This window comes from Schistocerca serialis, chromosome 4, assembly GCF_023864345.2.
Source record: "Schistocerca serialis cubense isolate TAMUIC-IGC-003099 chromosome 4, iqSchSeri2.2, whole genome shotgun sequence".
NCBI classification, from domain to species: domain Eukaryota; kingdom Metazoa; phylum Arthropoda; class Insecta; order Orthoptera; family Acrididae; genus Schistocerca; species Schistocerca serialis.
The window spans coordinates 727,419,753-727,434,531 of record NC_064641.1 but is presented as its reverse complement, the minus strand read 5'-3'; the positions used below and the strand labels follow the sequence as shown (position 1 = coordinate 727,434,531).

The 14,779-nt window shown below is 46.5% G+C and overlaps 1 non-coding gene and 1 pseudogene across 1 annotated transcript; both read right to left on the bottom strand.

The window, feature by feature from the left end:
* Positions 1 to 416: 416 nt before the first annotated feature.
* LOC126476183 (5S ribosomal RNA) lies at positions 417 to 534 on the bottom strand (annotated as a pseudogene).
* A 12,537-nt stretch (positions 535 to 13,071) lies between these two features.
* Trnat-ugu (transfer RNA threonine (anticodon UGU)) lies at positions 13,072 to 13,146 on the bottom strand. Its single transcript has one exon. It is a non-coding gene; the product is annotated as a tRNA-Thr (tRNA).
* Positions 13,147 to 14,779: the final 1,633 nt, after the last annotated feature.

The window sequence follows — 14,779 nt, the reverse complement described above, 5'->3', positions numbered from 1 at the left end:
TGGTAGAGGGCGAAACCGAGAGTCCTCGGGATCGAATCCCGGTCGGCCATGGACGTTCTCAGTGTCCCCTTAGACTATCTTCCACCTCTCAACGATGCGAGGAGTCCCCAAGAACGAAATGTGGTTCATATTCCAAGTTAAGTTGTAGATCCCCCTTCTCCGGTTGGATAACTGGGCAAGGTTAGAGACACGCAAGTAGCCGAAGAAGCACTCAGCACTCCTTCTTCAGGCCAGAAGTGGCCAATCGGGACCATCCCACCGCTTTGCCATCCTCAACTGAGGATGCAGATAGGAGGGGCGTGTGGTCAGCACACCGTACTCCCGGTCGTAATGATGGTTTTCTTTGACCGGAGCAGCCACTATTCGGTCGAGTAGCTCCTCAGTTGGCATCACGTGGCTGAGTGCACCCTGAAAAATGGCAACAGCGCATGGCGACCCGGATGGCCACCCATCCGAGTGCCGACCACGCCGAACAGCGCTTAACTTCAGTGATCTAACGGGAACCGGTGTATCCACTGCAGTAAGGCCGTTGCCGAAGTAGTCGAAGAGCCGTCTAATTAAAAGGCTTGAACAGGCTATTGAGCCATACGAAATTATTGTTACTAATATTAACGGACAATTTCATTCGGCTTATTTAAAATTTGATTCCTCTTACTGGTATGTAATTTTCCCCCTTTCCCCATCTTTCTACATATTATCGATTCCGGTAGCTGAAATTGCAGCACTAGGAAAAGTGCATTGATGTTTCCATGGTCAACGGACAGAATAGTGGTTAGTGAGAGTACCATCATCTGCTAACAGGGAAACAGTGACAGGCATTTCCTCTGCTTTCTTTCATTAATCGATTACATACCGACATGGCGTCACACACTCTAACACCATAGCATCTCTAGAAGCATCTACGTGCTCGTGTGACAGTTTGATCGTTACAATCTTGACCTATTACCATCACGTATATGAACGAACGCAACGCGCTCTGTAATATTTCTCGCTTAGTCAGCCATCATATTAGGCTCCAAGAAGTTGTTCCCAGAGCAGTGGCGATGCAAGAAGTATATAGATGACGAAATGTGGTGTGACGTACCTGTGACAGATGTTAGATTCGGTACCATTCCCGTGAGAAAGACTGCCTGCATAATGCTACTGCTCTGTAATTGGCTGCTGTGTTCGGAGCAAGGGCGCCAAAACGTTAAAGTGTAGTTATTATTATTAGTTAAACTACTCATTGGAATGACTTCACTTTGTAATATAAGTATCTCTCAACAGCTATCAATCAGTCATTTTAGAATGATTAAAAACAATTTAAATAAAAAACAAAAGACTGACGAAATTGCAGACGAAGCACTTCGGAAGCGTTCGGGCCACGCCTTTTCTTTTATGGCGCGCGAAGTGTTTCGGGCTGTTCGTCACTCTGGATTAGGCAGTCGAGAGGAACAGACATGTTGTCTGTCGTGGGATGTGTTTCCAATTTTTATTTAAGTTCCTGTTCATCACTCTGGATTAGGCAGTCGAGACGTACAGTCATGTTGTCTGTGGCAGGATGTGTTTGCCAGTATTCAGTATTAAAAGATTCACTCCGGTAGTCATGAGGCACAGGCACGTGCCTCAAATAGTGTAAAGACACATTTTCGCAAACATTGTGTTCGATCATGTACTTTTCTGTATCAGAAGGTGTTGTATTAATATCATGTAGTGTTCTCGTGTGGCTATATTAAAATACGCGAGTGGCATCTCAAAGAAGTCTAATTTTTCAGTAGACAGTTAACATTCTTAGGTAATTTCAAAATTATGTCATGGGTTGGACCCAAAACATATGGTAATAAGTCCTTGATTTGACGAAAGTAATGGTAATCCTATGAAAGAAGGAAGAGTTTTCTCCCTGCCCCTTTCATTCTGCACGTTTTTAATTAACTTCCAGAAAGGTAGGTGACCTGGGAAGCAATGTATGTTCGCGAAAAAGAAAAACTTGAACTGTGCATCTAAATGCCGACTCCATAAATATTCTTGCTCAATGGGGTGTACTAATATGACGGCCTTTATCTTGTATAGAGTACACACTGGGATGAAAATGATTTATACCAAGCTAAAAGTGAGTTACACAGAAAATTCAAGTCACATTCCAGTCCTATGTAGTCACTGTATAATCACATGTACTGGGATATGACTGAAGCTCGAAATTAACTAGATGGAGTAATAATGTCCATATCTAGCTCAAATAAGGAAAAGTCAGAGAAGGCAAGTAACGTTTATTACATTCTAACAAACTCGTCTCCGTAAACGTAGTCGCTAATATAGTCCTGCAGGGTGACAATTCAGCGGTAGACACTTCGCATCCTGAAAATGGGACGAGAGAAGATGGCGTAAAAATCCACAACACAAGAGTTTGTGCGCAAGTCATGCAATAAATTCTAAACCCCTTCAATAGAGGTTCAGAAAGCAAGGATATGTGATACGATTCTGATCTGTTTTTCAAATGGAGACATTAAGTTTGACGATCATATTCGTGCTATTCAAGAAGCTTTGTACACTGAAGAAACTGGTACACCTGCCTAATATCGTGTAGGGACCCCGAGAGCACGCAGAAGTGCCACAGCACAACATGTCATGAACTCGACTAATGTCTGAAGTAGTGGTCGAGGGAATTAATTCTATGAATCCTGCAGAGCTGTCCATAAATCCGTAAGAGTACGAAGGGATAGAGATCTCTTCTGAACAGCACGTTGAAAACCATCCCAGATATGCTCAATAATGTTCATGTCTGGGAAGCTAGTGGAAAGCGGAAGTGTTTAAACTCGGAAGAGTGTTCCTGGGGCCACTCTCTATCAGTTCTGGACGTGTGGGGTGTCACATTGTCCTGCTGGAATTGCCCAAGTCCGTCGGACTGCACAGTGGACATGAAGGGATGCAGGTGATCAGACAGGATGCTTACGTACGTGTCACCTGTCAGAGGTGTACCTGGACGTATCAGGGGTCCCATATCACTCCAATTGCACACGTCCCACACCATTACAGAGCCTCCACCAGGTTAAACAGTCCCCTGCTGACATGCAGGGTCTATGGATTCATGAGGTTATCTCCATACATACCCGCTCGATACAATTTTAAACGAGACTCGTCGACCATGCAACATGTTTCCAGTCATCAACAGTCCAATGTCGATGTTGACGGGCCAAAGCGTGGCGTAAAGCTTAATGTCGTGCGGTCATCAAAGGTACATGAGTGGGCCTTCGGCTCCGAAAGCCCGTATCAATGATATTTCGTTGAATGGTTCGCACGCTGACACTTCTTGATGGCCCAGCACTGAACTGTGCAGCAATTTAAGGATGGGTTGCACTTCTGTCAAGTAGAACGATTCTCTTTCGTAGTCGTTGGTCTCGTTCTTGCAGGATCTCTTTCCGGCCGCAGCGCTGTCAGAGACTTGATGTTCTAGCGGATTCCTGATATTCACGGTGCACTCGTGAAAATGGTCGTGCGGGAAAATCCCCGCTTCATCGCTACCTCGGAGATGCTGTGTTCCCCACTCGTGCGCCGCTAATAACAAACAAAATGTTCAAATGTGTGTGAAATCTTATGGGACTTAACTGCTAATGTAATCAGTCACTAAGCTTACACACTACTCAACCTAAATTATCCTAGGGACAAACACACACACCCATGCCGTAGAGTCCATGACTGCAGCGCCCAAGACCGCTCGGATAATCCCGCGCCACAGCTAATAACACCACGTTCAAACTTACTTAAATCTTGACAACCTGCCATTGTAGCAGCAGTAACCGATCTAACAACTGCAGCCAGACCCTTGTTGTATAGGCGTTGACGACCCAGCGTTGTATTCTGCCTGTTTAAATGGTTCAAATGGCTCTGAGCACTATGGGACTTAACTTCTAAGGTCATCAGTCCCGTAGAACTTAGAACTATTTAAACCTAACTAACCTAAGAACATCACACACACCCACGCCCGAGGCAGGGTTCGAACCTGCGACCGTAGCGATCGCGCGGTTCCAGACTGTAGCGCCTAGAAACGCTCGGCCACCCCGGCCGGCTGCCTGTTTACGTATCTCTGTATTTGAATACACATGCCTGTACCTGTTTCTTTGGCGCATCAGTTTATATGTACCGGCATTCATCCTATTCCTTCTCTTATCACATAACACAAACATGACACTGCACTAAAAGTATACTCATCACAATCATCTGCACTTAATACACAAATGCTAACGTCTTTGTCTCATTGGTAACACCGGTTCCCGTCACATGAGCGAAGTTAAGTGCTACCGAGCTTAACGAACATTCAAATCTGCAGAAAGCTGTTGGCAAGAGGGTGCATTCAGCTCTTGTGAGTCCTATTGAAGAGCTACTTGACTGAGAAATAGCGCCTCCGGTCATGAAAGCTGACAACGACCGAGAACGGAGTGTGTTAACGACTTACTCCTCCATACCTGCATCCAGTGATGCCTCCGGATGATGATGACACGGCGGTTAGTCAGTACCGTTGCGCCCTCGGCGGCCTGTTCGGACGGAGTTCCTCACACACTACGTGAAAGGGAGACAATGTTCTCAGACGAAGAAAACCCTCTGCGGCTAGACGGATGAACTTTCTCCTAGGAATGTCCTAGCCAGTACAGCCGTAGAACTCTTTCTTGTGTCCTCTATGCTCAGTACGCTAATTGGTGTCGCCATGGTTCCCTTAGATCGGACATCACCTCATTGACTCCCAGCTCTTTCTCTTACCCGTTAATCACAAAATATTATTAGGAATCTTCACGGATACTTTACATTGGCTGTAAGCTCACTGGCTCAGAAAAGCAGCTTTGTCAAATGCCAGAGTGTTTGCGTAGCTGTTAGCTTCTGGCAGCAACTGTAGCTATTGCGGCGGTGGGAAATTGGAGTGACGTGTAGGTGGACTGTTAACCTTATATGGCACGACAGACGCCCGTCGTTACGCAGATCTATGTGGAGACGTATAAAACGATCTTAAATCGGACGAAGGCTAGCAATCTTCCCACTCCCCAATACACTTAATAGTCTGCGGCAATGGCGCCTGCGAGACGTCACGCAACCTAAAGAACTCACCTCGCCTCGGTAGCTCGGAAACGTATAACGTAGCTAACAGCATTTGTTGGACTGAATGACGTGAATCATCCAGGCCTGAAGTGTAGGAAGGCCTTCGTCAATACCCGAAGACCTCCCCGGATTCGGGGAATTGCATTAGTGTGAAACTACTTTGACTTGACAGAACCAATTTCTTATTGTGATTTCGCCAATAGCCCCCCCCCCCCTTTCTCACCCCGTAAGTTGCCTGCGTTGGCTTGACCTTTCTGTTAAACTCAAAATGAAGAATATCACATAAGTGATTGACTTCTCAACACTTTTGTCACCAAGGGCTCATTCGTTTGTACAGTGTAAAGAACGAGTAGAATTTTACATGTCTTCTTTCTGTGTGTGCAGTGTTATCGATCAGCCCAGAGCTTTGCTTGCTGGTCCATAATTCTGTTCGTAAACAGGTTTCGGATACTGGAAGTAATATAAGGAAATACACGAGGGAGTAGATTGCTAACTGTATTTTTTTTTTTTTTTGTCTTAGTGGAAGTTGGGAACGTTGAGGTACTATAACTCTTGTTTATATGTAATTTCAAAAATGTTCAAATGTGTGTGAATTCCTAAGGGAGCAAACTGCTTAGGTCATCAGTCCCTAGACTTACACACTACTTAAACTAACTTATGCTAAGAACAACACACACACCCATGCCCGAGGGAGGACTCAAACCTCCGGCGGGAGTGGCCGCGCAGTCCGTGACATGATGCCTCAAACCGCGCTGCCACTCCGCGGGGCTACCTTTAGTTTTAAATGAGTGTTTATGTGTACTAAAGTCTAAGGATTAATAAATTTATTTAAAAAAGTCATGTGGTACAACATAAATTTAATTCACACATACACACATCAAAAAAGTTTTGCGACACCTCGGTTCCGAGAGTTCCGGAACCTGTACAGAAAATTGGAATAGAGATCAACATAAACGTCATTTCCTCCCTTTTTACTGCTCAGGAAAACCACACATTGTATAATGTACCACCATACAGTGAGACCTTCAGATGTGGTGGTCCAGATTGCTATACACACCGGTACGTCTAATACCCAGTAGCACGTCCTCTTGCATTGATGCATGCCTGTATTCGTCGTAGCATACTATCCGCAAGTTCATCAAGGCACAGTTGGTCCCGACTCTCCCACTCCTCAACGATGATTCGGCGTAGATCCTTCAGAGTGGTTGGTGGGTCACGTCGTCCATAAACAGCCCTTTTCAATCCATCCCAGGCATGTTCGGTATGGTTCATGTCTGCAGAACATGGTGTCCACACTAGTCGAGCGATGTCGCTATCCTGAAGGAAGTCATTCACAAGATGTGCACGATGGGGGCGCGAATGGTCGTTCATGAAGACGAATGCCTCGCCAATATGCTGCCGATAGTGTTGAACTATCGGTCGGACGATGGCATTCACGTATACTACAGTCGTTACGGCGCCTTCCATGACCACCAGTGGCATACGTCGGCCCCACATAATGACATCCCAAAACAGCAGGGAACCTCTACCTCGGTGGATAGTGCGTCTAAGGCTTTCAGCCTGACCGGGTTGTCCAAGCACGTCTCCGACGATTGTGTGGTAGAAGACATATGCGACGGTCATCGGTGAAGAGAACGTGATGCCAATCCTGAGCGGTCCATTCGGCATGTTGTTGGGCCCATCTGTACCGCGCTGCATTGTCGTGGATGCAGAGATGGATCTAGCCATGGACGTCGGGAGTGAAGTTGTGCATCATGCAGGCTATTGCGCACAGTGTGAGTCGTAACACGACGTCCTGTGGCTGCCTGCCCTGGGGCGGCCAGAGCGAGGCATGTCAAAAACAGTTCCTGTCTTTCTGTATCTCCTCCATGTCCGAACAACACGTTTCACTCCGAAATGTCTGGACACTTCCCTTGTTGAGAACCCTCCCTGGCACAAAGTAATAATGCGAATGCGATCGAACCGCGTTATTGACCGTCTATGCATGATTAAACTGCAGGCAACACGAGCCGTGTACCTCCTTCCTGGTGGAACGACTGGAACTGATTGGCTGTTGGACCCCCTCCGTCTAATAGGCGCTGCTAATGCATGGTTGTTTACATCTTTGGGTGGGTTTAGTGACATCTTTGAACAGTCAATGGGACTGTGTCTGTGGTACAACATGGTTGTTTACATCTTCGGGTGGGTTTAGTGACATCTCTGAACAGTCAAAGGGACTGTGTCTGTGATACTACATCCACAGTCAACGCTTATCTTCAGGAGCTCTGGGAGCTGGGGTGGTGCAAAACTTTTTTTTGTTGTGTATATTATAAAACTGGATGTACTTGTACATGCATGTATATATTTATGTATGTTTTAATGTTCCACATCCTCTCCTAAACCACTGAAACGATTTATCGTTTGTCTGTGAACGTAGAAGATATGTGATGGCCTGCAGACTATACATACTATTTGACAAGGCAGAGCTACTGTAGTTGTGGTGTGCGTACTGTAAGACCTTCGGTACACACACCATCAGATTATTTGACTTGTCGCTCTAACGAAGTAGGCGAGTGTCAGCAATATGTCTCGTGGTCTTATTGTGGCGTGTTTATCATCTGCCGTTAGGTCAGACGATAGAAATGCCACTTGCACGCTTAGAGTAGCAGATTGACGGTGACCAACTTTAAACAGAACTTGATTAGTTTTCTGGATGCTATTTAAAATTGACAATCTGAAGTTCCTTTGGTCTTGGTACGTTAATCTTATTCTCACATATCTCTGATACTTGACAAAGTGTCTATACATTTCTCTTCATGGCTATGTACAGGAATATGATAATCTTGTTAGGCGCAGACTTGACTACAGACTAATGCAGACTAATGCAGACTGACTAATCGGAGGTCTGTACACTCGTTATAATACCTCGCGCGTTCAGATATCACTGCGCGAGTGTGATCCGCGAGGAGAAAAGGTTCTACGTTAGCAGCAATCTCATTGGCTGCGTTACATATTAATACGCGGATCGGCGGAAGCAGAATTTGGTCCGTCTCTAAGACAGCGCCATCTCGTTGTGCAGAGATGGACGAGCGCTGCGCCTGCACTGTTGTGCTTAGCGGGGCGCGCTCTAGTGGAGAAGTTGTGTACGCACTGACTACGCGGAACTATGTACACAACAGTACCCTAGACTTAAAACTACTTAAACCTAAATAACCTAAGGACATCACACACATCCATGCCCGAGGCAGGATTCGATCCTGCGACTGCAGCAGCAGCGCAGTTCCGGACTGAAGCGCCTAGAACCGCTCGGCCACAGCGGCCGGCTTTTGCTCGACACATAGTTCAGGCGATGTGACGGCCTAAACACTGAGATGTGTGAAAAATGTAGCATCATGTATGACGTTTTAATTTATTACTTCTTTACTACTAACTCTATTCTTAATACATTTCGGAGACAGTGGCCACATATACCACTCGATGCACATGCAAAATTATACCATTGTACAGCACATAAGCTGCGTGAAAACGAAACTGCAGAGCAAAATTCGCTAGAGATATTTGTGAAATACGTGTACAATTACATGTGAAACATGTTAAATATACGTGAAACATGTTAAATATATGTGATACATGTTAAATATATGTGAAACATATCTGACATGTGTGTACACGGGCAAAGCCACGAGTAGAATACTCGTCCTAAACTCCTGGAACGATTTAACTAAATTTGATACACGTATTAGCTAAGTTCCGGAAAGGAATACTGTGGGAATAAAAACGACCAGCACCCTATTGGAATGAGCATAATAACGTGGAGAGAGCAGGAAGGAGAAGTAGATGGAGAGAGCGAACGGGAAGAAGAAGATAGGCGGAAAAGAGTAGATGAATGGGGGGAGAGGGAGAGGAGAAGGACAGAGAGGGGGCAGGAGGAGATCAACAGAGAGATGAAGGAGGAGATGAATGAGGGGATTGGGGGAGGAGAAGGACAGAGAGAGGAGAAAAAGCAGATTGACTAATAGAAGGTTAGAATAAAAAAGTACCCCGGCAACGCCACGCACACCGCTAGTTTTATTATATGCGAAGGTATAAGAATCAAAGAATCTGTTTGACTGACGAGTTGCGCTAGTTCACATATTGATCTTATATTTATTTTTCAAAGAATCATCGTTTTAAATCGTCCATGATATTCTCAAAGATTAAGGGACTGAAGGGATAACCTACTCTTAGCTCGTCTGACTGTACGTAAAGACAGTTCTGGAAGTGAAAATAATTCTGATTCAATCAGTTGCAGTAGCAGAGATTATGTCGTGCAGTTTCAAGGAAGTTTAAAAAATGTTGTTCAGATGTGTGTGAAAGCTTATGCGACTTAACTGCTGTCATCAGTCCGTAAGCTTACACACTACTTAACCTAAATTATCCTCTGAACAAACACACACACCCACGCCCTAGGGAGCACTCGAACCTCCGCCGGAACCAGCCGCACAGTCCATGACTCAAGGAAGTTTACTTTAGATCTCTACTGTATGTGTACTAACAGGCTGCGAGTATGTTCTCATCAGCAGGTACATTTATGAACAATCCAGTTGTCGTCAAACAATATTACCTTGGAATTTCGTCAGAGTATTAAGTACTTAATTACCCCCACCAAAGCTATGGCGATTCTGACGCGAAATGGGAATAGAATATTTTTAAATTTATACCACTTCTGTGTGGTGGGCAGCATAATCCACTCACTAAAAATAGAAAATGGGCCATCATCTCGTATTCGAGCAAAACTTCAGATTACTGCAGAAATATAAACTCCCGCAAACACATACCTGCAGTTTATTCTAACTGGGTAAGTTTTCAATACTGGAGACGTAGTTCAACCTTCAACAGAATGTGAAGTATGTAAGATCACTGTAAGTTCTGTGGAAAGTTGTAAGTTAATATGGTAGAGCTACGGAAAATAAACTGGCTGAACACTAGAGAACATAGGGCCTGAAACAATTCTTTCAACTTATGGTCAGTTTGCTCAAACTGAAAACTGTACTTATGATGTACTATACGATGAATACGTCAAAAATCCGCCTCCGTTGTGAAATGTTACTGGTCTGTACCCAGGTTTCAGCTAGAGTATTCTAGCCCTCTTCAGAAACATAAAATAAACTAATACATACCAGAATAAGGCACGGTCAAACATAGAAAGCTAAAGTACCATAGGGGTCTTGAACCCACTATTAACTAATAATTAACCTTTTCCCTTAAGAATTTTGTTCCACGTCACTCTTGTGACTACATATAGTGGATGGTCGTACATTTTCTATTTGTAGTTAGTGTATGTTTGGTTACGTTGTTACAGGTTTCCTAAACACAACGTTGACCATCTGTGAATAAAGTCATAAAAGATGCCCTAAGCTTTACAGACCCAGTCAATCATAAATGCGTAGGAATGTAGTGCCATAACATAACAACGTTAGTCAAATTTTGCGTTGACAGATTGACGTATTACTCCATGTATAAAGGAAATTATTTTATTTCCACCTTCTCCTAACCCTGATAAGTTCTCACGTTACGGACATATAACCTTGTTCATCCCCCGCATGAGATCGTGCAACGATACAACATAGCGGTGATCATATGTGGTTTTTAATCTAACAAGCTGAACTTAACGTCTAAGTAAATTTCTTATCAGTTAATAAGGTCTCGGTTTACAGTTAACGCTCATCGGGATTCTATCTACTCAGTGCATTGTTCTCCCACAAATTTACGGTTTAACATTATAGGTAATTTCCCAATACGTAACATAAAGACAGCCAATGGCAGGCACGTTTGACTTTCCGTGAGCGCATGCGCTTGATCCGCCGTCTTGCTCGGTACATACCCTCGTGCCACAGTCAGTTCCAACGTAGCGTCCGCGGCTAACCGACCGCTTTCCTCGAAGTGGGGCCGGGGCTGTTCCTCAGCTAAGTAACGTAGCTTGATATGGTACCACGGTACTTCAGCTTTCTATGTTTGACCGTGCCTTATCTGGCATGTATTAGTTTATTTTATGCTTCTGAAGAAGGCTAGATTACTCTAGCTGAAACCCGGGTAAAGGCCAGTAATATTTCGCAGCTGAGGCGGATTTTTGACATATTAATTTATCACAGTTGCTGACAGGGCTGCAACATGTTTAAAATTCTTACTATATGATGTTCCGCATACGGACGAGGAAAGTAGAAACATGACACAACTGGAAGTATTATAGATCAAAGGAAAACTTGGACAGAGTTCCAGCTTAGTCACATGTACATATACATACACTGTGCAGTCACCTTAATGTGACCACTGCCTATGATCGACATCAGAATGCAATAACCACTCACAGACGGCAGATGGAAGCACTATCAGTGGAGGCTATATAAAGGGCGTTTGGGAGACTCTGAAAGCAGCGCTGTCGTCGTCGTAATGCGAAAAAGGTGCGATTTTTCGGACTTCCAAAAGAGCATGGTCATTGACTTTCGGACAAAGGTGGAAGCTTTTCCCAAAGAACTAAATTTGTTAACGAAATTAGAATTATACACTCCTGGAAATGGAAAAAAGAACACATTGACACCGGTGTGTCAGACCCACCATACTTGCTCCGGACACTGCGAGAGGGCTGTACAAGCAATGATCACACGCACGGCACAGCGGACACACCAGGAACCGCGGTGTTGGCCGTCGAATGGCGCTAGCTGCGCAGCATTTGTGCACCGCCGCCGTCAGTGTCAGCCAGTTTGCCGTGGCATACGGAGCTCCATCGCAGTCTTTAACACTGGTAGCATGCCGCGACAGCGTGGACGTGAACCGTATGTACAGTTGACGGACTTCGAGCGAGGGCGTATAGTGGGCATGCGGGAGGCCGGGTGGACGTACCGCCGAATTGCTCAACACGTGGGGCGTGAGGTCTCCACAGTTCATCGATGTTGTCGCCAGTGGTCGGCGGAAGGTGCACGTGCCCGTCGACCTGGGACCGGACCGCAGCGACGCACGGATGCACGCCAAGACCGTAGGATCCTACGCAGTGCCGTAGGGGACCGCACCGCCACTTCCCAGCAAATTAGGGACACTGTTGCTCCTGGGGTATCGGCGAGGACCATTCGCAACCGTCTCCATGAAGCTGGGCTACGGTCCCGCACACCGTTAGGCCGTCTTCCGCTCACGCCCCAGCATCGTGCAGCCCGCCTCCAGTGGTGTCGCGACAGGCGTGAATGGAGGGACGAATGGAGACGTGTCGTCTTCAGCGATGAGAGTCGCTTCTGCCTTGGTGCCAATGATGGTCGTATGCGTGTTTGGCGCCGTGCAGGTGAGCGCCACAATCAGGACTGCATACGACCGAGGCACACAGGGCCAACACCCGGCATCATGGTGTGGGGAGCGATCTCCTACACTGGCCGTACACCACTGGTGATCGTCGAGGGGACACTGAATAGTGCACGGTACATCCAAACCGTCATCGAACCCATCGTTCTACCATTCCTAGACCGGCAAGGGAACTTGCTGCTCCAACAGGACAATGCACGTCCGCATGTATCCCGTGCCACCCAACGTGCTCTAGAAGGTGTAAGTCAACTACCCTGGCCAGCAAGATCTCCGGATCTGTCCCCCATTGAGCATGTTTGGGACTGGATGAAGCGTCGTCTCACGCGGTCTGCACGTCCAGCACGAACGCTGGTCCAACTGAGGCGCCAGGTGGAAATGGCATGGCAAGCCGTTCCACAGGACTACATCCAGCATCTCTACGATCGTCTCCATGGGAGAATAGCAGCCTGCATTGCTGCGAAAGGTGGATATACACTGTACTAGTGCCGACATTGTGCATGCTCTGTTGCCTGTGTCTATGTGCCTGTGGTTCTGTCAGTGTGATCATGTGATGTATCTGACCCCAGGAATGTGTCAATAAAGTTTCCCCTTCCTGGGACAATGAATTCACGGTGTTCTTATTTCAATTTCCAGGAGTGTATATAAATACCTTCAGCTGCTGATGGGCGTTGATATATATCAACGGGGACAGGGGAAAATATGTGCCCCGACCGGGACTCGAACCCGGGATCTTTCGCTTACATAGCAAACGCTCTATCGAACTGAGCCACCGAGGGCACAGAGGATAGTGCGACTGCAGGGAGTATCTCACTCACGCCTCCCGCGTGACCCACATTGTAACCTTGTATGTCCACACACTACATTCGTAGTGTCCCTACCCAACACATTCATTACTCTTGGAAGACATTCTTACCAACTCCCGTAAGAGTTCGGGTAATGTGTGTGCATGCGCACAGAAGAAGGTCATGGCCGGTATTGCCAGAACTGTATACTTACGTCGATATGGTGTCTGTTCTTTCGGACATCTCAGAAAGAAAAAACACCATATCCATATAAGCATAAAGTTTGTTAACTGTTCTTGTATCGCCATGGTTGAAGTACACGGTGCGTGGCAAAATGGCGCTATCCAAAACTGGCTCCGAGGCAACTGCGGTGCATCACCTATGGCGGATGACAGGGGTGAACGGAGATCGCGGAAACGTGTACGGGCGAATAGACGTGCAACTGTTGATCAGCTAAACGCCCAGATCAACCAAGAGGCTACAAACAGTGTCTCCTCAACGACCATTCTGAGAACGCTGCTGTGTACATGCCTCAGCAGAACGTGGCTGGGGCCGGCCGCTGTGGCCGAGCGGTTCTAGGCGCTTCAGTCCGGGACCCGCGCGTCTGCTACGGTCGCAGGTTCGAATCCTTCCTTGGGCATGGATGTGTCTAATGTCCTTTGGTTAGTTAGTTTTAAGTACACTACTGGCCACTAAAATTGCTACACTACGAAGATGACGTGCTACAGACGCGAAATTTAACCGACAGGAAGACGATGCTGTGATATGCAAATGATCAGGTTTTCAGAGCATTCACACAACGCTGGCGCCGGTGGCGACACCTACAACGTGCTGACATGAGGAAAGTTTACAACCGATTTCTCATACACAAACAGCAGTTGACCGGCTTTGCCTAGTGAAACGTTGTTGTGATGCCTCGTGTAAGGAGGAGAAATGCGTACCATCACGTTTTTCGACTTTGATAAGGGTCGAATTGTAGCCTATCGCGATTGCGATTTATCCTACCGCGACATTGCTGCTCGCATTGGTCGATCCAATGACCGTCAGGAGAATATTGAATCGGTGGGTTCAGGAGGGTAATACGGAACGCCGTGCTGGATCACAACGGCCTCGTATCACTAGCAGTCGAGATGACAGGCATCTTATCCGCATGGCTGTAACGGATCGTGCAGCCACGTCTCGATCCCTGAGTCAACAGAGGGGGACGTTTGCAAGACAACAACCATCTGCACGAACAGTTCGACGACGTTTGCAGCAGCATGGACTATCAGCTCAGAGACCGTAGCTGCGGTTACCCTTGACGCTGCTTCACAGACAGGAGCCCCTGCGATGGTGTACTCAACGACGAACCTGGGTGCACGAATGGCAAAACGTCTATTTTTCGGACGAATCCAGGTTCTGTTTACAGCATCATGGTGGTCGCATCCGTGTTTGGCGACATCGCGGTGAGCGCACATTGGAAGCGTGTATTCGTCATCGCCATACTGGCGTATCACCTGGCGTGATGGTATGGGGTGCCATTGGATACACGTCTCGGTCACCTCTTGTTCGCATTGGCTGCACTTTGAACAGTGGACGTTACATTTCAGATGTGTTACGACTCGTGCCTCTACCCTTTATTCGATCCC